This window comes from Ambystoma mexicanum, chromosome 2p, assembly GCF_040938575.1.
Source record: "Ambystoma mexicanum isolate Mex_15411 chromosome 2p, UKY_AmexF1_1, whole genome shotgun sequence".
NCBI classification, from domain to species: domain Eukaryota; kingdom Metazoa; phylum Chordata; class Amphibia; order Caudata; family Ambystomatidae; genus Ambystoma; species Ambystoma mexicanum.
In genome coordinates, this window is record NC_090923.1 from 745,434,078 (window position 1) to 745,461,565 (window position 27,488).

Consider the following 27,488-nt stretch of genomic DNA (forward strand, 5'->3'; position numbering starts at 1 on the left):
TAGTATGAATCGTTAGCCCCAGATTGTTCATAGGTTAAGTAAAGATATACAGTATATTTTGCAGAGAGTTAGGTGTCTGGCCAACATGGGAACACAAAAGTCAATTCTAGGCTCATCCGTGTCGGCAGCGCGTAACACGTCATATAAATCATTGGTGAATAAAGTAAATAAAATGGATGCAAGGACACAGCCCTATCGTAAACCACAATGCACTAGATAGGGGTCAGTAGTCGGGCCATCAGCCTGAAATCACACCACTGACATATTGTTTGTTTGTTTATTTGTTTGTTTGTTTATTGATTTATATAGCGCACCTGACCCGTAGCTGGGCGCTTTACAAGGTTACAGGTAAACAAGGCCTAGTATAGATCATGAATAGGTACATGACCAGCTAGAGGAAACAACAATACAGTACGTATTACTTTACATGACAATTCTGGAGAGATAGGAGTGCAGTGCTGAGTTAAACAGAGATCAGACAGTTTTTGGTGTCTTTCTTGAAACGAGGAAAGGAGGGTTCTGATCTTAAGTAAATAGGCAGGGAGTTCCATAACTTGGTGGCCATAACCGGGAAGCAGCTACCCCCTGATCTCATAAGATTCTATCTGGGGATCTTGAGGCAATGGGAGTGTTGGGTTGATGCTGGAGTGTCATCCATGACAGAGACCAGGAGAGGCAGACAGAAGGGTTGATGATGGAGGGCCATCCATAACAGACCAGTAAAGGCAGTTTAAATAGGCCCTATGCTTCCCATGAGATGACCCAGGATGACTTTCCGATGCACCTGTGCAGAACCCAGAGATATTCAAAGTAAGTACATTCATTAGAACAGAATAAACCATAGGTGGGGATCCATTTGAATTAGTATGCCCCCCCCACTATGGAGACATTAATGGGGTGGGCATACAGAGGTATATCACTAGCATTTCCTGAGTAATTTAAATAATTCCCACGTAGCCAAAGGACACAGGGGTGATCTCAGGGAAATTTACCTCACCAAGTGCTGATAATAAAATAATCGTTTAAAGTAATATTTGATCATCTATATACCTTTAGCCAACCCCCAAAATCCTCTAAATGGGAGGGGTGCATTCAACACTTTAGAGAGTGAGCAAGGAACTCCAAATTGAAAGGGAACATGCTCACTGCATAGTGGCAAAGGAAAGGTTTTCATTATCTGCTGAGAAGAGTATTTCATTAAATTTTTGTTGTGCTAGAATATTCCTAGAAATGGAAAGTGTGCAGGGATGTCAGAAGTAAATAGTGGTGCACATGTCAATTATTTTGCCCAACAGAAAAGCGCTACATGTGTTTAGATTAGGTCACATTAAAAGCACACTACATAGCAAAATTGTCTTGTCATGTTTTAGGATTCTGCATGAATTCTCTTCACATGAGGGATATTCTTGTTAACTTACCATTTATTTGAGCATTCATTTAGATCTGTGTTCTCTCTTACCTGTTTCCAGGGGGTAAGGGGGCAGGTTACCAATTGGAACACAAGAAAATAAATAGGATGACTCCGCCTTATTAGTACTGGCGCTCTCAGTTGGCCCCCAAAGGAGCTGCAAAGAGTTTTTTTTTTTATAACTCTGTTTATTGGGTTTAAAAAGCATAACATAATAACAATAAGCATGAATCATCGACATACAACAAATGAGAGAGGCATAGCAATATCAATAGCAAGAGGGGCCCCTCAGGGTCAAGGGCAGTTGCAGGACAAGGCAGGCCAATAATGTTATTCGAAGTGTTGATCTGCATCCATCGGCGGGCTTCACTGAGCATCAAGCCATTTGCCCCATATTTTTTCGAATTTGCTAGGGCAACCCCATGCATTATAGATCCGGCGTTCTGAAGCCGCGCATCTGTCCAGTTCATTACTCCAGCGGTTCAGGCACAGTAGGTTTGCAGAACCCCATTTAGCCGCGATAAGTCTCTTGCCTGCCCCTAACGCTATTGACAGGAACATTTTTTCATATTTTGTCAGGTCTACTTCTCCCCAGATGCCTAAGAGTACCATTTTGGGATCCCTAGGGATTGGCGTTGCCAGGGCAGCAGACATCATATTAATACAGTCCTCCCAGAAGACCTGTAGCACTGGGCAGTCCCATATCATATGGTAGAAGGTGGCTGGCTCAGTTTTGCATCTGATGCATGTCCCATCTTCTAGCCCCCGCCATCTGGCCATTGCAGTACGTGAGTGATAAGAGCGGTGAAGGATTCTCAGTTGTATTAGTCTGAGCTTATTTTCTATCCCAATTTCCCTGGGGGACATTAATGCATCAACCCAGTCTTCCGGCTCCAGTTGACCCACATCCCTTTCCTACTTTGCTTTGAGCCCGTCGAGCTGTGTAGCCCCGAAAGAGTTGAGGGCCTGATAGAGAGTGGAGGTGACCTTTGAGGGGATGCATTGTGGGAGGATATTGGTCTCCATGGGAGAGCATGGGGGTATGTTTGTCGTGTCTGGAAATTGGGTGTGGATGGCATGGGCCAGCTGCGCATGCCGAAACCGGTCCATGGGTGCCAGATCAAACTGCACCTGCATGGTCCCGAAGTCCAGGAGGCGACCCTCCTGTATCACATGTGCCAGTGTGTGTATCCCTTTTGCGTGCCAGTGACCGAAAGAGTCCATTTTCACTACTTCTGGAAGGAGTGCGTTGTGCCATATAGGTTGGGACAGTGTTGGCTTTCATTTCCAGCCAATCAGTTTGTGTGCCTCCCGCCAAGCTCGACGGATATGATGCATCGTCTTGGGTAACTTCGGGAGGTGGTTGTGGGTGGCATACAGAGTCTGCAGCAGGGTTAACGGGGTGATGGTCTCTAGCTTGATACAGATGTGTGGTAGTGTGGAGTCTGCATGCATCCAATCATTTACCACTCCGATCTGTGTCGCAAGGTAATACGTACGTATGCAGGGGAGACCGATACCCCCCTCCCAGACCGATCTCTGGAGCCTGTCAAGGGCGATTCTGGATTGCTTTCCTCCCCATTGTAGCGTGCAGAGGTTCCTATCAATAAGTGCGAAGGTTTCTCTGGGGATGGTAAATGGGGCGTTTTGGAGAACATAAAGGAGTCTGGGGAGGGTCATCATTTTGAATAATGCGGCTCTGCCCATTAGCGATAGGAGGAGTGATTGCCAGTGGGAAGTGTCTTTGTTAAATCGCTCTAGTACTGGTTGTAGGTTCAGCTGAAGGAACCCTTCAAGTGTCGGATTGAGTCGTATGCCTAGATATGTAAATTCCCCGATAGAGATATGGTATGGGCAGGTCTCAGGAATCGCAGATTCGCCACCCTGGATTGGGAAGTAAATGGTTTTGGTTTCATTCACTTTTAGGCCCGCAAAGTTTTGATATTCTCTAAGGATGAGGGACACAATAGGGCATGAGGTGCGCGGGTTACTAAGGTACACAAGGAGGTCATCCGCATAGAGCGAGAGGCGGTCTTCTCCCCCCCCCCTCCGGCCAGGCGAATCGGGTCCAGTTGGTGTTAGCTCTGAGCTCAATAGCAAGTGGTTCGATGGCCAGGAGGAAGAGAAGTGGAGACAGCAGGCACCCCTGTCTCGTACCCCTACCCAAGGGAAATGATTTAGAGAACCTACCGTTCACCCTTACCGTGGCTTCCGGGGATGCATAGAGCAGCCTGACCCATGATATAAATGTTTGCCGCAGGTCCATCCGGTCCATGATTGCCCACAAAGCGTCCCACCCCACCAAGTTAAATGTCTTTTCAAAGTCCACTGCCAGGAGGGCTAGTGGGGTCGGTATTTCTTTGGCTCTGCTCAGCGCCAGTTGGATTCTGCGTGAATTCATGCAAGTGGATTTATTGGGCATAAATCCACATTGGTCCAGATGGATAAGGGTCTCTATCACCTTCAGAAGCCTGTTGGCGAGTGTTCTGGCGAGGACCTTGGCTTCTCCATTGATTAGTGAGATGGGACGATAGGAGGCACATTCCTCTGGAGTTTTCCCTGGTTTGTGTATGACTACTATGCATGCATTCCTGAGGTCCGAGGGGAGCGTCCCTAGTTCTTTGCTATGTAGGAACATGCGGTGCATATGGGCCGATAGTGTACCTCCGAGGTATTTCCATGTTTCTGTGGGGAAACCGTTGGGACCTGGAGTTTTCCCGGGCTGGAGCTGTGTTAATGCTTCTTGCACCGTTCAGGAGTTCTGACTGGTGCTGTGAGAGTTTTGGGATCTCGATCCGGTCGAGGTAGTGGGAGGGTACAGCAGGTGAGCTCTCGGCGGGTGGGGTGTAGAGCTTCTCGTAGTAGGTGGCAAATGCTTCGACAATGTCAGAGTCGTCAGTGAGTAGTGTGCCATCCGGCGATTTAATGGCACGTACATGTACCCTGTTTTGTTCACGCCTCTCCAACCAGGCCAGTGTCTTGTTTGCTTTGTCGCCACGTTCATAAATTTGACTCCGGACTAGCTGGTGGGCTGTTCATGCATTGTCCAGAGCTAGGTTACTGAGGATATCTTATGCCGTGGTCAGGGCATCCTTTGTCTCCTGGTCGCTGTGTTCTAGGGTCTGCCGCTCACACTCCAGGACATGTGCCTCTGCCTCTCTGATCTTTTGGACTTGTCGTTTTTGGTGGGCGGAAACCGCTGAGATGGCTTCTCCCTGAAGGACAGTCTTATACGCCTCCCAGATCGAGATCGGGCGCTGCAAAGAGTTTAAACGTTTGTTATTCAGATAATTCCGGTAACTGTAAGTTCATTTCTTTGAAATATTTGCCCATCAAGTTCCTTCTGAAGCTTATGAAAAAGAATGAAAAAGATGAAAGAAATGAAAATTAATCTTATAAGTGTACCAGGAACTGTTTAATCCACATTCCTGTGTAAACCTTTAGTTTTATTTCGAGTAGTGAGGCTAAACAATAATAGCAGAAGGCCATTAAGTGTACATGTGCCAATGCATTTCGGTAAAAGCCATCTTCAGGGCTGTACACTTGTATTTAGTATCATACTGTTATTTCAAGCCTGTGGCATTTGACAGAACAGATTCACAATAGAACCAAACATATAGCGCAATAACCATGGCGTTTTAGGATTGTAAAATACAAAATACAAAAATGCCATACCAACGTGTGCCAAATAAATTCATTGATTGGTCTCATCCTGAATCACAAGATAGAAGAAAGAAGAAAATGCATGTCAATCACATTTGTATTTCAGTAATTGCCTTCATAACGCTTTTGCAATCTAGAATCGAAGTCTTAATCGTACCTCGTTCTATGTTTAAAAAGTGTCTTCTAAAGTGATCTGTGTTCACACTGAAAGTGAAGCGGCATCTGTTGAGAAATAACATCTGTCAACCTATGAACCATCTGTGTGCATTTCGTTTGAGCTCCCGCCAGACCGGCACTCACCTCTCGTCAGTATTCTGTATAGAATGGAGCCGAGCGAAGCCGCGTTGTCGCAGGTGCGTGCCGACTCAGTTACTATTTATATGTCGCCATGGCAACGGTACGAGGCGTCGGGCTCCTGCGGGGTTGCCGGAGCACGTACGCCTCACGCCCCACCCCCGTACGGTCACGGATGGGCGGGGATGTCGCCATGGTAACGTCAAAAGCCTTAGCGCTATGCCTGGAACACAACATTCACTGTACATGTATACTCTTCAATGGTTCACGCAGACTGAGATTGTGCTATTTCTCTCCACTATATATACTGTACGCCTTTTTCTCTTTTCTGGGAAAGTCAAATCCGGGTGTGTTGTATTGTGCTGTGCTCAAAAACGTAGCGTTTTTCCGCTTCTAGGAAAGTTGAATCTGGGTGTGTTGTACTGTGCTGTGCTCATAAACCTAGCCTTTTTTTCCCTTTCTAGGAAAATTGAATCTGGTGTTTTCGTATTCCGGTATCTGTGTCATTGTTGCTGGTTATCTGTAGGCTCCCACGTAGATCCGCCCCGGATGGTGTGCCGTTCATTGCTGTGAGTTACTTGTTGCCCTCCTGCGTCTTCCTTTGTAGTGACCCCGGTACCCCTCCTTTTCCTCCCCCTGCACATTCTGAGTTGTGTGCCATAGGGCTGTGTATGTCTCTCTCTCTTCTCTCACCCCCTTCTCCTCCACCTACCTCCTTCGCACCCCCTATGGTGCTCTCTGTGTGTCTCATCTTCTCTAACTGCTACTCTATCTCTTACCCTATCCCTCTCACTAAGTCTGGAAGGAAGAAGTTCAAGAGGGACATCTTGGTCTCCAACCCAGGCCTCCCTATCGCTGATAACTACACCAGTGCTTCCTCCAGACAGACTCTCACTGACATTCTCTTTGCCATCCCCTCTCCAGACCTATGGAGCCTTCATATGGTCTCTCTCCTTTCTCCTCCTCTCTCATTAATGGTGGAGTGTCCGGTGAAATCTTCGAAACAAAAGGATCGAATGACCTGTTGATCGACAGTAAAAGGACCGAAAAAAAGGATCACATTTTGTATTTATTTATTTATATTTTTTTTTTAGTTTAGCATGGATAAAAAACTTTTTTATGAAAGGAAAACAGGGGCCGTGGGGGGAACCCCCCATAAAAAATAAAATAAAAATGTGATCCTTTTTTTCGGTCCTTTTACTGTCGAAAAAAGGCATTCAAGCCTTTTGTTTTCGAACATATGACCTATAGCCTAATTGTGGCACTAGGTGGGAGGTCTTCTTGACCCCCTTCCACACCTCCAAGATCATCATTAATGTTTATCTGAACTGCACCATCTAGGTTCAGGGCACTCAGGCCAATCTCCTCATTTTTTATAGCCATTTCCCACGTGTTATCAACTTCCTCCCTTCTCCTGCTACTCCTTCCGCCACCTCTCTGGCACCCTCATCTTCCTCCTCTTCCCACCCTCGGGCCCCTCTACCACCTCCGCAGGGTGTAACTCAAGCATGTACCCCTCCACGGAAGTCTTTCAACGTTGCTACTCTTAACTCATGTTCTGCTTTCAAACACTCCTCTGACATCTGTACCTCCTCAGAGAACTCAACGTACATATCCTTGCTCTCGCCGAGACATGGTTTACGGCCAGTTCCGTCACAAGTTTTGACACTCTCCTTCTTGTGGGCTACAAGATCCTCTCCGAACCCAGAACCAACCGTCCTGGTGGTGGAGTAGCCCTGATCTTTCCGTCATGGTCCTGGGCTCTGTCATCCCTATGCAGGCCTATTTCCATGCCCCTCTCTAACGCTGGCTACCATCTACAGGCCACCTAGCCAGGTCGCCCTCTTCCTCTCTGAATGGGCCGGCCTCTCCTCTTCTCTCCTTGCCTCTACTTCCCAACTTCTCCTCCTTGGAGAGCTCAACATCCACCTGGATACTTCTGATCCCTCCTCTGTGATTGTCCGCAAACTCTGCAACACTCTCTCTCTTTCCATTCTTTGGAAATTCTCATCACCTCAGACACCCCCCCTCTCTAACCCTCTCACCACTCCTCACTCTTGGACTGACCACTTTCTATCCTCCTCTTATCTGAAACTCTCTATCCTACAAGCAGAGCACCCCCCGGCCCCAGCATTGCCACTTACCTTCTCGGTCATTCAGCGAATGAAGCGTGTGTCAGTGGAAGCCTTTGCCTCTACTTTCTCTGCTCCCCCTACTCCTTCGGCTGACTCACACCCTGACACAGCCCTTTCTAATTTGCATCTTTGTATTTCCAACACTCTGGACATCCTTGCCCCTGTCATCAGAAATCTGGCTGAAGCCTACCTCCAAGTGCAACGCTTGGTATGATTCCGGCCTTACCTTCCTGAAACGCAAGTGCAGGGTAGCTGAGGGGAAGTGGAGGGCTTCGGGCGCATCCTCTGACGAACTGGCCTGCGGCCTGCTCCAAAGGCAATACAGACTCTGTCCTATCCAAGAAGAGAGCACATGTTAAAGCATGCGTCTCTGCAGCTTCTAACAACATGGCCGAACTCTTTAAAATCTGCAAGGAACTGGCCAATCCTGATGCAGTCTCTACCTCTCCTGTGCCCTTTCAGGACCTCTGTATGGCTCTGGCCTCTCACCTCTCGGCTAAAACTCAGCACATCCTGTCCTCTATCTCCTCTTCCTCTACCTCTCCGCCCCTCAGCCTCCCTTTGGCCAGCTCTCCCTCTCCTCCTCCTTTCTCCTCTTTCTCTCTGACAACTCCTGACAAGGTTTCTACACAAGTCCGATCTATGAAAGTGTCGTACGAACAGGTGCTCGCCTGCTCCTCCAGAACCATCAAGGACCATATGGACACCATTGCTCTAGCCTTGGTCAATTTCTTTAATCACTCTTTTGCCACAGGAACTTTCCCCTTTTCCCTTAAGCACTCCCTTGTGCACCCCCTCCTCAAGAAGCCGTCTGCCGATCCTACCTGCCTGGCGAACTATCGCCCAATCTCCATCACCCCTTTCCTGGGCAAACTCTTGGAAAAGCTGGCCAGCTCCCAGTTTACTCTCCACACTGAAGAGAAACACAAGGGGAGGCGTCCTGTCGTCAAAAGTAAACAGTTTTATGTCATTCATATAAACATTATAATGTTTTGTCATATTTGGCACACTTAGAGTTGTGTAAAATTTGGCTTTAATAAATCAAGAGCAAAAAACACATTTATTCATTCAAATTCGACCAGCATTTACTACTTTGCTGTTATTGTTTCACTTTTTTCGAAATTATTTATGCATTTCATTCTTTCCATACATTTTTTAAAGAGAGATCTATCGAATTTCTACGTAAACAAATAGTATAGTGATATTTGTGTTTCACCTTCATCTCCAGTGACTTGTGAGTGTTTACTAATCACACACTATTTAATGGTTGTCACATTTAAGCAATCTGTAACAAATAATACAATTGCAGCGCCGGGCAAAAGGATGACCTAATGGTAGGTCTACCTCTAAATCTCAATCAATAGTTTGTATTCAGGGGACATCATGTGCACAGAAAGTGCAGAGTGCCAAGACGTTTCGGCATTTAGGTTGAATGGCCTTCTTCTGGGAACTGGAATAGGTCTCCCTATAGGAGGGACATATACAAAAGCCTCAATTAGAGATGATTGGTGTGAATTTGCTAGAAATTCGATATATGACATAAACTATCTAATCTATTACACCTAGAAATTAAATCTAAAAGTACAGGCCAATCGGGAACTGACCTTAAATGTTATTCTCTGGTCACTCTCTCTGTGCTGGAGGCAAGGAAGTCCTCCATCAACTGTTTTCTTCTCAATTCAGGGCTTAGTCCTAAAAGATTGTAACTCTGATGTAAGTGGGCTGTAAGTAAAAATAGGGATAGCTCTGTTGGTGTGCTGCGAGGAGTGGGAGGATGCTGTGTGTCTTAAAAGCAAAGCAGAAGTATTACCTTTTCTAGTATGAGCGCCAGTCGTGCTGTAGAAGTGTTCGGGCTGGTCTAAACATCTTAGGAGTGAAGCATTGAAGGTGGCGCCCTAGGGGAACAGAGAGAACAGGAGCTATTAAGGTCGCTGTCAAAGGTGCAGTCATTCTACAGATATGTTGAGGCAGAGGTGTGTTATCACAGGCTCTTCTCGTGACAGGGTGAACAGTAGAGCCTGTTGATACAATGGTGAGGGATAATGGCTCGGTGGGGCAATGGAGTGGCGCTGGCTCGAGACGCTGATCTGTGCCGTTAATATGAAGGGCGCACGCGTGGCCACGTTTAGTGTTCATGCTTCGCGCATCCGCAATGAGCAAGCGTCTCGTTGTTATGACATTGGTGATGCGGACGTAGGGGAATACAACTGATACAGCGCCTCGATCAAAATGTTAGACGGTCGGCCGTAAGTATTAGAAAAAATATATGAGCAACCCTCACTCATGCAAAATACTATGCGCGCTGGCATGTAACCACAAGGAAAAAGGCAATGGTCCTCCGTGGGTAGCGTGGGCTCCCTTTACCCACTTGACTGTGTGTATCTACGTTCTGTTTAGATGGAGCTAACACCAAAAATCGGCTCCTTACTAAGGACATTGCATGTATTGCTTAACTCCATCACTTAGTTTCCACTGGCCTTTATCATTATGCACTGCCTTCCCTTAACAAATGTATATATGTACACCTCTAGCTTGCGTTAACTACTGTTGCTGTTGACGCTCTGTCACATGTATACTTTGCACATTTAGTCTATGCTAACTACTGCCAATTGCTGATTGTCATCTGTCCGATTTATGCCTCTTATCCATTCTTACACGGTAACCTGTATTAATCGCCTATGCACATATATGTATGTATGTATACTAAGTTGTCTTGAAAAGCGCCCAGATACCCCAGGGTGTGGCGCGCTGTACACATAATAAACAAACAAACACACAAAGTGTCTATGTGCTATGATTAGCCAGTAGACTGAGAGTAGAGTGTGCTGGACAGGGTGTGCCCTGGTGCATATCTCAAGGTGCAAAGACAGGAATCCCTCGAGGGAAGATGTGCCTGCAGTTATGGGGCACAAATATGTATCCCTGCCTGCAATAGTCTGCAGTAATATGTCAAGGGGTGGAAGTTGGTGGTATGTAGGACTGTGGAACTTGAAGGACCAATTAAGTACTGATCAACAGGTGGCTGGGCACACTGGATGCATTTTAACAATAGGGCCCTCTTGGGTCTGCCTCGTTGAGTACATTAGTTATGGAATTTAGCTTAAATATCCACCAGGCATCCTTGTGGTTTAATGCACTGGTGGTATTTGAAGTATTGGGAACTGTATCCACCACCCACCAGAATAAGGCATCCAGGCCATGTTGAAACTCCACAAAGTGTGATACCAGGCGGGTAGTGTGGGTTCTGCACCTAATGCGCGATCTGTGCTCCCCTATTCTTTTGTGGATCTGTCTTTTAGTTTGACCCACTTATCTTAAGCCACAGGGGCACTCTATGACGTAAATGACATTAGGCGTTTTACAGTTAGTAGTTAGAAAAGTGCCGAAAATGCCATTCTCTGTCATCAATCAGGAATAAGGTCATCTTTTTGGTGAACCTGCAACAAGTGCATGTGCCGCAGGGGTGGTGTCCCCTAATCTCTCTCATGTTCCAGATGGTGGACCTAGTATTCTTTTTGTTCGTTCTGGCGTTGGTGAGCACGTCCTTGAGGTTCTTTGAACATTTTAGAGCCATTCTAGGTAATTTCTCGTCAGGTAGGCTACGTTGGACAAGGGGCCGACATTTTTAATTAGTCCTTTCAATTTAGTTGTTGTGGGTCCAAAGGTTGATACAGAGGTAAGGATGTCTTCATTTACAGTGTTAGGAGATTTGGGCGTGAGTAAGGATTCACGTGGTGTGTATCTGGCCCTCTTTTTTGTGTGACTAAGGAGTTTCTTGGGGTACCCTCAGTTGAGTAGTTTCTCTTGTGGGGTTGAGGCATGCTTACGGTATTGATCAATTTCCGTACAGTTTGTATGGACCCGTAAAAACTGTCCGTATGGGAGATTATCCCGCAGATTTTTAGGATGGTTACTTCTGTAGTGTAAGATGGTATTTCTGTCTGTTTCTTTGGTGAATAGCGTGCACATAAGGAAACCATTCAGTGGCTTGATGGCGAAGTCCAGGAAGTTGATCTCTGTATTGCTGTTTGCCATTGTAAATTTAATTTCCTGTGTTTGTCTGTTAATCCAGTCAAGTAAATTATCCAGAGTTGCCCTGTCTCCCTTCCAAATCAGGATGATATCATCAATATATCGATGCCATAGGCATATTTTATCGTCAAAGGGGTTGGAAGTGTTGAGGATTTGATTTTGTTCATATTCAGCCATGAAAATTATCGCCATGCTTGGTGCAAAAGCTGCCCCCATTGCGGTGCCGCTGGTTTGAATATAGAAGGTATCCTCACAAAAAGAAGTTGTTTGTTAATGTTAGTCTGAGGTGTTCCACGATGAAATTTGTGGGTACTCTCTTCTGCGTCATATGGTGTGTTAAGTACTGTCTGATGCATTCGACTGCTGCATCTTGTGGTATGCTTGTATAGAGACTCACTATATCCATAGTGACCAGGAGCTTGTTTCCTTTGTTAAATGCTTTCTGTTCAAATGTAGTTATCGTAGCCATTGTGTGTCAGTGTTTGTTGGCTGAGCGGTTTTAAGAAGTAGTCGATAAATTTACAGATCGGTTCCAAAATGGACCCACACCCTGATAAAATAGGTCTTCCTGAGGGGTCTGGTTGTATTCGTGGAGTTTTGGGAGGGCATGGAATGCTGGAGTTCATTCGTCTGAAGTCCTCAGAAAGGTTTCCTCTTTATCTGTTATCCAGATGTATTCTAATGCAAATCTTGTTGACTCCTGGATTTTATTTTTGATCTCAGCGGAGGAGTGTTTTTTAAATTTCTTATAGTTGCCTTCCATGTTCAGTAGGCTCATCACCATATCTTTGTACTGTTTGGCATTTTGGATCACAATACCTCCTCCCTTATCTGCTGCTTTTATCACCAGATGTTTATTCTCTGTTAAGTTTTTAAGGGCGTTGCGTTCTCCTGTTGTCATGTTATGTCTTTTATTCTGGGGGCTTTCTTGTTGTTTTTTAATCCCCTGTTTGACATACTTCTCGAACGTAATAATGGCTGCAGGTACCTAATTTTCTCTTGGATTGGAGGTTGACTTGACTCGGAGGCCAATATCTGGTGGTTGTGCGATGACTTCTTCTACTTTTCTTCTGAGGTTTCTGAAAAAATTATAGAGTTCCAAATCCAGTTTGAAACAATCAGTCGGATTAGTTGGTACAAATGATAGTCCCTTTGCTAGGACTGATGTTTCATCTTTAGATAGTTGTATGCGGATAGATTCAAGATTGGGATCTCCTTGAATATCTCCAGTTGCTGTGCTGTCTCCTGCTTGGTCATCTCCATTGTGGGTACTGGAAAAATGGAATTGCCTGTGGCGGTGGAGCGGGGCCCAGTATCCTTCTCTGGGGCCCCGTTGGCCTAAAAAAGGAACCGGGGGTGGAGGTTGGTATTGTCCTTGCTGTGCATGCCTTCCATGCGCTTGGGTTTGTTTGTCGGCAGATGAGTCTGAGCTGGATGTATCTGTGAAAGAGACCCACTTGCGTCTGTTTCTGCTCGTGCTTGTCAGGTTTCCTGCTCTCTCCTTTTCTTTATTATCTTTATATTCAGCCGAGAGGTACGGGTAAACTGTTCAATTTAGAAGTTTCTTATGTCCTTTGCCAATTTTTTATGTTTTTTTATTTAGTGTAATTGACATGAAATCATCCAATGCTTTATCAATCTCTTTCAGTTTATCCCGTGCATTAGTCAGGCTCTCGTCATTCAAAACTTCTTCTTCTTCCGTTTTAAGATCTTCTTGTATTTTAGAGTGTATCCTTCTTTGAGCAGTAGTAATTGTGAGCACCATTAGATCTCTGCTGCATTTAGTGGAGATTTTACTGAAGCGCAGCATATACTCGTTATCATCCAAAAAGAGTGCAGGTTCATTCCTGATGATTAGTCCCATGGGAACTAGATTAACTCTGAGGTACTCCCTCGGGAAGTGTCAATGCGCTTCCGTAACGGAAGCACTTTTTCTTCAGGTTGAGCAAATCATCTCCCGTGGCTGTGGAGGGTATGTGTTGTTGTGCACCAACCAAATTAAAGAGGGTAGGACCCTGTATAACATTGTTGATTTGATCTTCTGAGAAAGTAAGAATTTGTTCCAACTTAGTGGTGGATAGTAGAGAGAGCAGTGTGAGAGAACATACAAAAAAGGGTACAGTACTTCGCAAGGATTGTACTGGTGTATATGTAGATGAGCCCATAAAAGAGGCTTTCAGTGTGATTACTGGATGCCACTCTTTAGTGGTCCCTTTTATAGCAAGTGCTATATCTCAAACTTGGTAATAGGAGGGACAGCCCTAGAGGCGGCAGGACTATGGGCTTTCAAAATAGAAACACAAGGGGCGGTGGGGCATCCTCTCGTCAAAAGTAAACAGTTTATATTTCATTCATATAAACATTACAATGTTTTGTCATATTTGGCACACTTAGAGTTACTTCTGTGTACAAATTTGGCTTTAATAAATCAAGAGCAAAAAACACATGTATTCATTCAAATTCAACCAGCATTTATTACTTTGCTGTTATTGTTTGATGAGGAAATAGAACGAAGGAGAAGGCAAAGGGCACGCAACATTGATCTCATTGAGAAAGAGCTAATGGAACCTAGTTCAGCAGTATTATGGGGGGACATAGAGGAGGTCCTCCCAACCAACGCAAAAACCGATACCAGGACCCTCTAGAGTAAATCGGATAATTTTGGGATAGGAAGTATCAGAGACAGAATCTAGAAGGCTTATTAGGAGATGAGGACAAAAAGTGAATCGAGAAATAAAGGAAAAAACTAATCGATCTGAAAGTGCCCAGTAACAAGGCAAAGAGGGGGCTTGTTCAGCCTCGAGCATAGAGCCTTGTCTTTGGACAGCCAAACACTAAATAGGGACGAGAAGGAGGACAGCCATACTAGTTGGGGACAAGATATGTCAGACGAAGACAGGAAACCTTCTCTGGGGAGGAAGGTGATGGTGCATGTGGTCCTGAGGGATGTTTTCAGACAGACAAGGAAGTGAGGTGGTCGGATTTGGCCCTGCCTAAAGAAAGGATGCCAGAGCCTATAGCGCGGCCAGAATAATCTAAAAGGCGACCTCTTAGAGAGAGGGGGGAATCGTCACCATATGTGAGCAGGCTGAGGTCATTACCAGGAAGAAAGCGATCAGGAACCATTGTCCCAGCTATAAACAGGCAGACGAATGGAAATTACTGCCATTTTGGGATTTCACAATTCCCCTTGCTAGAAAAAGGAGGGGCCAGACCACAGAATATCCCATGGCCTCAGATGGATAAGGGTAATCTAAGGTGTAAACTCCCGAGTTTGAATTCGGTCTCTTAGGGGAGTCCTTGAGTAAATGCTCCGCTCGGCCACAGTAAAAGTATAGATTATGTGCTTGGCGGTGCTCCCTTTGAGCAGAGGTCAAGGGAACACAAACAGCTTCTACTTTCATAGGCTCAGGAGCAGAAAGGGGGGACACTTGCTTCATAGGTAGGAACCACATGCAGTATAGTTTTGCACTCACCCTTTCTTTCTGCCCTACGGGCATCGATCTGTAGAACCAGATCTAGCAGTTTACCAAAGACCGTGGGCACCACAGGTACGGTAGCCAGCGTGTTCTTGAGTTCATCCAATAGGCCTTTATAAAAGAAAAATGATTTATTCTCTTCTGGCCAGTCTGTTTCTACTGAAAGCTGGTTAAATCGGGCCAGGTAAGTGAGCAACGGTGTAATTCCTTATCTGAGGTTTAAGAACTCCAGATCGGTTGCTTGGGTTTTGTAGCGAGTATCAAAAACTCTGTTTATGGCTGTGATGAGTGCATCAAAGTCATACAACATATAGCTGTTTGTTTCCATCCAGGAGGGGATTGACCCATGCTGCTGCCGTACTACCGAGGTATGATAGAACAAAGGCCGCTTTAGTAGTGGAATTTGGGAAGGTTGAGGGACGGCAGAGGAAATATAATTTATATTGGTTGATAAAGGTTTGGTATTGTTTGGGGTCTCCGGTGAACCTTTCAGGAGGTGCCAGAGGGAATTGTGTAGCCATGAGAACGGGGGTTGGATCATGCCTGGGTAGCAAGAATCCCGAGCCAGAAGCAGTAGCCCCAGCAGCCCCCACACCCCCTTGAGTGCAGGCAGTCGCCAGGTAGAAACTGTCGATCCTGTAACGCAAAGCGGTGTGTGCTGCGGACATATCGGTTTGCAGATCTGCCACTAATTACATCAAAGTGGCGAAGGGGTCAGCAGTATCCATGGCTTCTGTTACTGTCACTCACCAGACCTGTGGCTAGTTGTTGTGGCACAGCCAGGCTTCGGAAACAAAACCTCTGACTTGATAGGTGAGCCTGAGGTGATGAACCATAGGCCTCCTCTCTGGAGGCAATAACTCTTTTCTGAGATATGTCCCTTTTCTGGTGGATAGCAATCAGACAAAGGAACCGATCACTTAAAAGAGTGGGAGGAAACGCAACGCCAAAGTACCAGCTGAAAAGGAAAAAAATACAGGTCAATGGCAAATAGAGGCACGGTAACCAATTGGAAAAGAATTAGCGAGATATAGCCACCTGTTTCCCCTCCCTCCTGAGGCAGATGACGAGGAGCTTTCGCAAGGTTTTATCCCTACAACAACAGAATAAGAAGGTATACTAAATAACAGGATGAGTCAATAACATATGGTCAAGGATTTAGGCTAGTTCCATACCGTTCCTTCTGATACGTCTAGGTTGTATGGTAAGATGTAGTAGCATAGAAAAAACAGCGGGAGAAAATAATTAACAGGAAGGTTAGTAAGGGAGGCTGACCGGGGCGGCATGAGGGATGCACTGGGTTCAGGATGGTGCACTGGCAGCAGAGCGTTCCAAAGTGCACGGGGAACAAGTGCAAGAATCCAACGTAGGTGAGTTCAATAGAAGAAGTGGGTTTGACGTAGCGGGAATGAGAGCAGGAACAATCAGGCTAAAGCAGGTGAGTGTCAAGGCAGTCCATAACGTAGCTGGGGTTGGCACACAGGTAATCAGATCAAAGCAAGGCAAAAAGCCAAAAAAACAGTCTGTGTAACAAAGCTGGAGTCAACACACGGGTAATCAGACTAGAGCAAGGCAAAAGCAGTCTGTGTAACAAAGCTGGAGTCAAAACACAGGTAATCAGACCAGAACAAGGCAAAAGGCAAAAGCAGTCTGTGGAACGAAGCTGGAGTCAGCACATGGATAATCAGTCCTGAATAAGGCAAAAAAGGCAAAGAACAGTCTGTGTAATGAAACCTGGGGTCGGCACACGGGTAATCAGTCCAGAACAAGGCAAACAGGGTGGGCGACACGGAGGATGCAAAGGTGTCCGGAAGTAACTTCTAACAGACGCGCCGCGGAAGCTATGAATGGTGCTTAAGTGTGTGTTTGGAACGAGGCACTGTGCAGCCATTTGTTGACTGCATCACCTGACACCATGCCGGTCGGGGAAGCCGCAGAGGTGTTCTCCGGCAACAGCTGATTGTGGCAGCCTGTTTCCAGGGCAACCTCCAACGCCGGAGGAATGAGGCAGCGAAATGGCATGTTTTCCGTCAGATGACTGGGGAAACCTTGATTTTATTGACCTTACAAGCGACACGCCATCCATGACTGATGCCCCGGGTATGGGAGGCATCGACAGGCTTCTGTGTTTTGACAGGGTACAATTATCTGAGATCTGGTGAGTGCCATCGGGACTAAGGTCACCCCTATAGCGTAGGCCAGCCTTTAGAATAGAAAGGACCCCTCTTTCTCTATGCCCTCCTCTTCAGGTAAAACATGAAGAAAAGCTTTGGAAAGCAGGAGATCATTCCTTTGGTTGAATGCAAGGTCTGGAATAATCTCAGCTTCCTCCGCAAGGGCTCTAGATGGTACTGCATCTGATGCAGTTGGGGAATCTGCATCTGCCTCTCGAAAGCCTTTGCTCCCCCTCTCAGATTTTATCAGTGGTCTTACCCTCCTCTGTTTTGGGAAATAATGCCCTCTGCAGGATCCCCTAAGTTATTTCTTTCTCCTGTCTTCACTTGATATGCCTCCTTCCCATTGTTCTGAATCAAGATTTTTATGTCACCTATATAGTCAGGGTCTGTGACACCTGCTAAAACGTTCAGGCCATATCACCAAGCTAGGCAAGTCTGATGTAAGTACCATATTGCTGTACTGGTCCCCTCACAGATCTCAGAGTGTGGGCAGTGGCACATTTTTGGCATATAAGACAATTAATCACAAAATCTGCAATGTGCTCAGCTAAATTAGGAACAAACCATTCTTCAGAAATCAGTACTGCAAGACTTCCTCTTGTTGTGCGTGCAGGGTAGTGAAATTGTTCCAAGGCTACTGCAAGCAGCCCTCAGGGCATGACAAGTTTTCCGGTGGTGTCCTGCCACCACATTGCATCTGTGGGGGACAGTAAGCACCCTCTCCTTTTCCATATTTCTTGTTCTTCCTGTGGTGCCCTTCTCTGTAATTCCACTATTTGTGTTATGGGCAGCGTATTAAAGCTCTCCTTAAACACCATGTTGCATGCATGTGTGTATTTCTTTGGTGCAGACTCAATGGGCCTCGATGCAAGGTTGCCGGTCCGGTAAAATCGATGCTGGTATCACTATACTGGCATCCATTACTGGACCGGAGTATCCCGAGTCGCGATATCAGTGTCTCCAGCATCGGCAGGGACACGCCGTGGCCGGCCACACCGTTGCCGGTATCAGCGTTGACACTCGGCAGCCATGCCAGTGACACCGGTATTGCCGCAATTAGGCCCACATTAAAAGGTGCACAGACATGCAATTACCAGCATTGACATGCCGGTAATAATGTATACAATGATGCTGTAAACACCGGCATCGCGTAGCAACCATTAATAGGGATTTGGTGTGTAGAAACCTGCCACAGGTGCTCACAATCAGCACAGGTGGAGGCAATGGAGTCTGGCACAGCACAAAAGGAGCACTCCCACACACCACACCCCTCCCAAATCCACAATGCTACCATTAGCACTAGCAGTACTGGAGCTGGAGGACATGCCTGCACAGCTACTCCTTGAGGAGGCAGTGAGCCAGAGTATAAAGCGGAGGCGCAGGAGGAGAAGGAGGGGGAGAATGGGCCAACAGATACCCATTGTGCAGCCAGTTGTACCCCGCAGGCAGCCATCAATCCCTCGCCTAAGGGCCAGCCCATTCAATGTAACCCCTGCTCAGATCCACACCCTATACCGGCTGGACAGGGACACTATCACCACAATAGTGGATCTCATACATGATGACCTGGTGAGCCTAATCAATATCCGGACAGTCATCCCCCCCTTGCTGAAGGTAGTGTCTGTGCTACACTTCCTCGCTACAAGCACCTATCAGTACACAGTGGGGCAGCTGCATGGAATATCCCAACCCTGTTTCTCCTGTGTGCCCACCCAGGTGCTAGTTGCACTCCTGTACCATGCACACGACCACATTAGCTTACCACGGACTGCGAAGGAGGTGAATGCAACCAAAATAGCATTCCATGCACTTGCAGGCATGCCAAATGTAATAGGTGCGCTCGACTGTACACATGTGGAGCTCGTTGTCCGGCATGCTGTGGAGGTAGTGTACCGCAACAGGAAGCTGCACCATTCTCTCAATGTACAGATGGTGTTTGATGCACGCAAAATAATCATGTATTGCTGTGCAAGATTTCCTGGCTCCACACATGACGCCATTGTGCTGCACAACTCCATGCCGCCTCACTATATGGAACGACATGCTGGACATCGTACCTGGCTGTTGGGTGAGTCTAAACACAGAGGCATGAGGGGTGTTGAATGGGGGTGGGGGCCAGTTACCAGCATAGGCAACCTGTCTGCTGGATGGGCCATGAGGGGTGTTGAATTGGGGGGGGGGGCAGTTACAATCATAGGCAACCTGTCTGCTGGGTGGGCCATGAGGGGTGTTGGAACATGGCATAGGATTGCATGCATGAGGGGCACAAGTGCAGACTGCATGCATTCATCCATCATCACTCCTGCAAAAACCTGTGTACATTACCAGGTATGCATTGAAGCGCAGAGAGACTGGGTAGGGCATTAGATGGCTATGTCAGGTGAGGAATTAGACCTAGCAACCACATCATTCACAACCTACACAACATGCAACCTCACACATTGAATGGAATAAGACCACACACAGCGTACTGGGTGTTTTCAACTGTGACGTTTGTAAATGTAACAGAATCTGCAACACAGCTAATGCATGCAGATGTGCAAGGCCTTCACAGCCGTGTCTGTATGCAATCAACAGACACAGTACACCAGCACATGGAACATCACAAAACATGAGCCACATGTACCACAATGCACCACTCTGTAGTGACAATGCATGAAATACATGATCTTTGCAAAGCAATTCACGAGTCATGATGCCCTGCCAGAGAGAAAACCATCAGACACACTGAAAAAAGCAGTCACTGCACTCAGTCCACAGGTAAACCGCAGATCAGGGTGCCTGTCATGTCATCTTAAGGGACACCTTCAAGTAGAATGGGTCAAGTATGTACATGAAAATAAAACACAATCATTGACTACCACCAAGATATCATTGACAGGTGCGGGACTCATCCAATGTAGCTTCGTCCCACCATGCTAACACCCACCCAGCCATATTACATTGACGTAACCCTTCACCCGTGATACATACTACCAATGGATATCAGACCTAGTCATATGGGGGAAGGTGTTGATGGATATGTACATGCAGACCTGCATATGTTGAATACATACTGGGGATACCACTCTTTTACTTGAGGCAAATTAGGGAAATGTGTGAGTTGCCACTGTATAAGTACAGTTCATTTCCACTGGTAACACATTAATGAAAACTGAGACCATTGCGGTCTGTTGTACTTGAATAGTGAGAGTGCAGGTTCACATTGAATGGGCCATGTGCCAGCAACTGCACCCATCACCCCACACGCATGGATAAGCCCTACATTCACTTACCGGGTTCCTAGAGAATGACTCATGCCATGTACAGTCACTTATCCCTGTGCTTAGTTGCTTATTATTATGAACACTGTACAGCCAGTGCCAACATGCAATGACCAAATTAATCACAAGTACCCTTTCTCTTGCTCCCATGCAGGTGATGCCAGGAATACCCTGATGGGCTGGCTCGTGACCCCCATTAGGCCACCACACAACAGGCACATAGAGGCCTACAATCGTGCACATGCACGCACTCGTGTCACCATCGAGCAGACATTTGGCCTGTTGAAGGCCCAGGTCTGCTACTGCAGAAGGTCGGGTTGGGCCCTCATTTACGGGCCTGAGAAAGCGGGCACAATTGTGCTAGTATGTGCCATGCTACACAACATGTGCATCCGGCGCAACGTCCCCCAGACCCCTGACATGGACATGATGCCACCTGAGGATGAGGAAGATGCTGGAATTCCTCTGCGCCAAAATGGCAATGATGGATGTGCAACACGCCAAGATTTGATTGACCACTACTTTTGATAGACTGGAAAAGTCATGGCACTGGGCATGGGTCACACTGGGCACTGGACACTGTACATGATTAAATAGACACACACTCAAGAAGCATTGTGCAGTCATGTTTTTTTTCCAACACCAGGTAAATCGAATAAGGATTAACTATGTACAGATTTGAATATTTTACTTACCATTACTATCCCCTTAAATTAACCCTACACCCCCTCCCCCATTGCCCCCTCACCAATACCCCAAGAACCAATACCCCAACACCCCCTCACCCACTACACCCACACCCAATACCCTAACACCCCTCCCCCACTAACCCCACTCCCCTTCCAAACTACTCCCTCCCCACATGCTGTAGTCACTTGGTCTATTTATACTCCCTTTTTGGAGGATGGGTGGGCGATTAAGTCGCTGTGACCAACGCAGAGGGCTACTCTGAATAGAACTAGTCAGTGTTGTGCTAGGGGATGGGCCGAGGGTGGTGGCGATGTGTAGTTGTTCGGCTATAGCGATCACCAACATGTTGATTGACTCAGCCATATTGAACTCCATTTCCCTCTCGCACACGCCTATCCAGGTGGTAAAAACCCTCTGTGGTTCTGCCGAGCACTCTTCCCATGTTGTGCGAGGTCTCCTGCATTGTCTGCCATGTTAGTTGTACCTCAGTGAGGTACTGGGTGACCAAAGCGTGCATTGCCTGCTGCCGCTCTTCCATACGAGTGAGGCAGCCCTCAATGTCTTGTATGTGCCGGAGTCCTGGTAGTAGCAAGGGAGGTGGGCTCTGAAGGCCTGGGGGAGTGAACACAGCTTCGGCTTCGCCCTCATGGCCACCGTCGCTATGTGTGTCAGGCCAATTAGCCTCCACACTGCTGTGTGCTCCAGAGCCATGTGTTGGTGTTGCAGGTATGGGTTCCTGGCTGAGTGGTGGGGATTCAGGCTCTTCATGCAGGCTCTCTACTGGGGAATCAGGCTCTTCATGCAGGCTGTGGTCTGGGAATTCAAGATGATGATGTGCCTGCTTGGCCGCAGATGGTGTGGCCTGATGTGCCTGCTTGGCCGCAGATGATGTGCCTCCTTGGCCGCAGATGGTGTGGCTTGATGTGCCTGCTTGGCCGCAGATGATGTGGCCTGAAGGGCCTGCTTGGCCGCAGATGGTGTGGCCTGATGTGCCTGCTTGGCCGCAGATGGTGTGGCCTGATGTACCTGCTTGGGTGCAGGTGTTGTAGTCTGCCGGGGCTTCTGTGCAGCTGGTGCTGGTGGCTGCTGGGTCTTCTGTGCAGCTGGTGTTGGTGGCTGCTGGGGCTTCTGTGCAGCTGGTGTTGGTGGCTGCTGGGGCTTCTGTGCAGCTGCTATTGGTGGCTGCTGGGGCTGCTGAGCAGCAGGTGTTTCCTGGTGGTGGGTGGGGCTGGCTGTGTGGGAGATGTTGTGGCACGCTCCTGTCTTGCCGTGGAGGTGCTTTGCTCCTGGCTAGAGGTGATCGATTTGCTGCGTCAGCAACGTGCTGCAGTGGAGCTGGGTGCAGTGGCATGTTCACCCTCGCTGTCAGATGATGTGCCTGTGGGGGACAGTGAGGCAGCCATCAGTAATGGGTGTGAAACCATCTGACACACATTAATGCTAGTACATTCAGAGTCATGTGCATTGTCATGGACATGGTGGAGGGCATGGCATGGTGCACACATTAATGTGTGTGGGGGATGCAGTGTGGGAGCATCTATGTGGTGCGGCCATGGAGTGTGCAGTGTCTGTTGGCTGGTGTACTGGTGTCTAGTGGTTTGGGTGTTGCGGCCATGCCACAGGGGCTGTGTGACATGTAGAGTTTGATTGTGAAATGGATGTGTTTCACTTGTGGATGTTGTTGCGTTGAAGTTGACTCTGCAGGAAGGGACATGGTGGGTGTGACAAGTGTGCGACTGGTGTCCCTGATATGTGCATCTTGACATGAGGTGGCCTTGACCATGCGGTGGCACGGTGGTGGCAGCAGCAGTTGGTTAGTTATGTGTGTCTGTGTGCATGCAGATGGTACTTGTGTGGGCATTACAAGGGACATGTGGCGTGTGTTTCTTTGTCTTCCTGCTGGATACATGTAGTTGTGTGGAAGGAGGTTGTCGGAGGGTGGAATGGCAGCAGGGATCTGGTGCAACTTACTTGACATTTGGACTTGACCATTTGCATTGGGGATACAAGGTGTGTGATGTGTCTTTGTGATTATGGTTACAGACCGGCATCATTGGAACTTGCTGCTCCCATCTCCGCATCTTCAACTTCCTCTATCCTCTCCATGTGGAGATCGGTGTTGCAGGTATCCTCCAACGCTTGCAGTTTGATGGGGGATGGCACACCACCTCCTGTGGCCAGCGCCTGGCTGCGCTCTGCGGCGAGGAGGTTGTGGACACGGAGACGGAGGTCGTCCCACCTCTTCCTACAATCCCAGACCGTCCGGGGTGTTGTCCCCACTGCCAAGAATTTGCGAGCCTCATCCTCCCAAATGGTCTTCTTTCTTAGTTGTGCAGGGCGCCGCAGATCAGCAAAGAACACCACAGGCATGTCTGCCAGCATGTTGAGTTCTTGTTCGCAGAAGCGTGGTATGTGGCGACGGACGGCTGCTTGCCTGGCTGACATGTTCCACAGTGTCGGTGTGTACTTAGTTATCCAGTAACACTGCTGTTCAATGAGGATTGCAATGGATTGTGTTTTAATAATGCCCGCCAGTGCAATTCCTGTTCCGGCACGATGATGTTGCTTCCGGTGACGGTATTACCGGTACCGGTAATTACGGCATCATCGGTGCCGGAGTCAGTGTGTGCGGCAGCAAGGATGCCAGTATCGAGTGTTTAGGGGCGTTACCAGCATGTCGGTGATACCGTTTTCGGCATGCCGGTATGTGCGTGCACGCTGACTTGGAATCTACCATAGATTCCGGCAGCAGTGCTACATGGAGACGGTAGCACCAGCAAGCCGGTAATTTTAATTTTTTACCTTCAACCTTGTAATGAGGCCCAATGTCTCTTTTTGCTTCTGAATCGGTGGCTTCATTTCAACGTGAAATCACATTTGCACTTCTAGTGTGTGCTGCACACTTCACTACAGCGATAGCCGATGGAAGTTCCAGTGCGTCTATGAGCTTGTCTAGTAATGGCGCATGTTGTACTGGTGTGCCGTCTGCGGGCAAGAAGCCAGTCCTTTTCCAATGTGACAGACCTGCGTGTACTGTTGACGTAACATAGGCGGAGTACACCGTTACCACCTCATCTGCGTGTGCTTCAAGGACTAATATTAATGCTACCAACTCTTATGCGTGCCATCACGAACCTAAGTGAAAGATCCCAATACTTCGAACACACTCCCAATTATGACATCCCAAGAGACAACACCACAAATGACATAATACGTGGTCATCCTCCTGCCTCTCAAATCATAGGGAATACCAAAATCATGTGGTCCTTCTTTTATACTGCCGCATATAGGAATACATCTCAATGAGATAAACTAAGAAACCACCTTCCGTGACCTAAGTGAGCTACGCTAGCGCCTACACACAGGGATCCATACATAAATCATCAGTAAGCCAAGCTAACTGCCCAGAGAACAGGTATCCTTTGTATTGTCTTTTTTCTTTTTTCATCCGCAAACTAAGCTAGCGCCTAGAGAACAGGTATACTTTGTATTGTTGTTTTGTCTTTTTCATCAGTAACCTAGCTAACACACCTGGAACCAGGGATCCTTCACCAACACACAAAAAACAAACAACCCTTTTCCCTCTCCAATAATTGCAATATGGCTGAGTCTATACTTACACTGCATGGAGCCACTGAAGCCCCTCAGGCACCGCCTCTCCCACAATCTCCCACTCTGCCGTCTGGTCTGCTTGGCGTCTTATGGGAAGCGGACAGGAATCTCTCCTAGGTGGCTCCTGATGACCTTCTCTGTGTCCACATGTGGTCTTTAGTCTGGACCTCACGGGTTGCGACGTACCCCTTCAGGCAACCAGCAGGAAAAAGACGGTATTAATGGCTGAGAGGTCTTAAGACCGTCCTCTGCTACCACTTGTGATGGAGTAATAGTGGCAAGGGAACTATTATCAGTCTCCCCATTTACATACAAGAGGAACTGGGACCTGGAAATCCCCTGCCCCAAGAACGGAAGACACAGCCATAGGACAAAGTTCACTGTCTATTAGCAATTCAAAAATTACAGGGATCGCAACATGAACAATGCAACATTCTTCAAGTGCTCTCAGTTTCCAGGTGCCTGTCATTCGATTTTGTTAGCCTGTGATGTCACAAAATTGAGGTTGCATCCCGAAAACCTAACAGGGGAAGGGATTGGTTAGTAAGCTATATATGTATTCTATTAGTGAGCTTATTAGCTAAGCCATATCTGGCGGCTCCTCCTGAAACCACGTCAATGTGTCACGAATACAAAGTTAAAGGTCATTGAAAGGTGATTGGGCAATGCAACATATTGTAAGCCTATCCTGGAAGGTGGTTAGGGATTGGGCAGAAAGGGTCTTCTTAGCCTTGGAGCTTTGAACAGTTACCAGGCCAAGTGCAACTATCCAGGATAGTGGGAACGACTCTGAAGGTGCTGCATGTTCGCAATAAGTTACCATCTCCGATCTCCTAGGCCTCGAGACAGAACATTCGGCTTTGTACCTTCATCACCTTTTGTATCCTTCTACATTTAGTTTGATGGGAACCGCCATTTCAGTCTGGTTCGAAGGAATAGACCCTGTCTTGTAGGTTCAGATCACATTTGTAGGGACCACAAAATTGATTTCTCTTGCTTGCAATTGTGAAGATGTTTGGCTTTTGTTCTCTGCAAGTGCCCTATCTCTTCTGTTAACTTGAAACCTTCCTTCTCTCAATGTCCTTGACAAGGCTGTGCATGATGTCCGTGCTGGAAGCCTGGTCTGCATGCTTCAGCAGAATCTGCCGGTTAGCCTTTCTCTGTGTTCTAAGTTCGCCTGCTTTTCCCATTCACTCCAATGTACCTATGGCTTCCATCTTTACTTACATGGCCGTCCATGTTAGTAGCTGTTAAGCATCAGCAAGCAGTTCATATGTATTCTCATGCGTCTTGCGGTTTCCGCATAGCAAAAAGGGTGTACGCGTGTCAGTCCTCTAACTATGAGAGTCATAAGCCTTTGTTTTGTGTCTATCAGCAATAAAGCTAAATGTCTGTTACTTCATGCCGGGATGTCTATGTGCTTCATGCCTAATATATCTACATCGTGATATCAGTCATGACATCATCAGACTTGTTCTATTGATGGCAGCTGCATCTCTTGAACACTGTCATTCGGGTATGGTCTAAATGATTGTCTGAGTGAGTAGCGTGTCTCACACCTGCGAAACATCAATGATGGGGAGGAAGGGCCCAGAAGCGATGTACATCTCTTGTTTCTCTTTCTCTGGGCTACGAGTGGGAGTGTGTAACGAGGGCCACGTTTATGTTCCTCTCTACAATGCGATCTTTGGTCAGGTTGCGTGTGTTCCTCACTAGCAAGGCAGGTATGGGAGGGGGTGCAGGTGGACTGGCGGAGGTGGTGGGTTGGAGAAAGCAATGGTGGTCAGTCCTGGGACATGGTAGATTGGACATGAGAGCACTGTGGCAGTTAAGGTCAGCAAACCAGTCTAAGGGTCATCCTTTAACATGTGTAGGATTCAGAATGCGTTGTGTGAAACGAAGGGGGACAAGGGAACTGACAAGTGAAGCAGCATTGGTGTCGTCCTTGTCATTAAGGCCTAGGTTAAAGTCACCTATGAGTTTGATCTTGGAGGTGGGTTTGGTGTTGGAAGAGAGTATGTGGGTAAGAAGGTAAGATGAGGTCCAGGTGGGCGGTAGGCCAGGTAGATAGTGACAGTGCTGGTGTGGGAGAGACAGAGTTTGGTTGACAATAGTTCTCCATTGGGAAGGCTGAGGTGATATCCCTGATTGGGAGAGGTTTTGACAATGATTCCTACTCCGCTCCCCTACTGTCAGGTCTGTCTTTGAGTAGGATGTTGTAGCCTGGCAGTATTGCGATAGATAGAGAGAGGTCAGAGAGGCCAGCGGCATCGTGTAGCCATGTTTCGGATATGGCTAGTAGGTCCAGATTACCTCTGAGATGTCTAGTGAGTGTGCAGGCAGAGATCTGGTGTTGAGAAGAGCTCCTTTTAGGAGTGTATTAGGAGAGGTACAAGAGTTTTTGTAGACGATGGGTTGCTTGGTGCTGGTTCTCCATTAGCCTTACCTTCCTAATCCTGATCACGGGGGCCAGATTGGTGAGGATGAAGTCGGATGAGGAACGCTGTACCTGCATGGGTGCAAGGGAAGGGATGATTGCTCCTTCACACCAGTTACCCATCAGAACTCATGTCAGTTGTGCATAAAGAAAGTTTACCTCTGCGCTCACAAAGCATGCAACAGAGTCTGGCAGTCTGTGTAGTTAGATTCTTGGGCAAAAAAAACAAAAGATCCCTCTAACTTGTCTGTGGACTAGTTGCTATTGTAGGTCTATATGGAGACTTTTCAAAAGTTAG

The 27,488-nt window shown here is 47.2% G+C and overlaps 1 long non-coding RNA gene across 1 annotated transcript in view; it reads right to left on the bottom strand.

Moving 5' to 3' along the window:
• Positions 1 to 1,527: 1,527 nt before the first annotated feature.
• LOC138566746 (uncharacterized) overlaps positions 1,528 to 27,488 on the bottom strand; it is a 49,941-nt gene continuing 23,980 nt past the window's right edge. The window contains exons 2-5 of the long non-coding RNA XR_011302008.1: positions 24,762 to 24,941; positions 9,311 to 9,395; positions 9,105 to 9,222; positions 1,528 to 4,665 (exon numbers count right to left, since the gene is read on the bottom strand). This is a non-coding gene — a long non-coding RNA (uncharacterized lncRNA). The remainder of the gene's footprint in view (positions 4,666 to 9,104; positions 9,223 to 9,310; positions 9,396 to 24,761; positions 24,942 to 27,488) is intronic.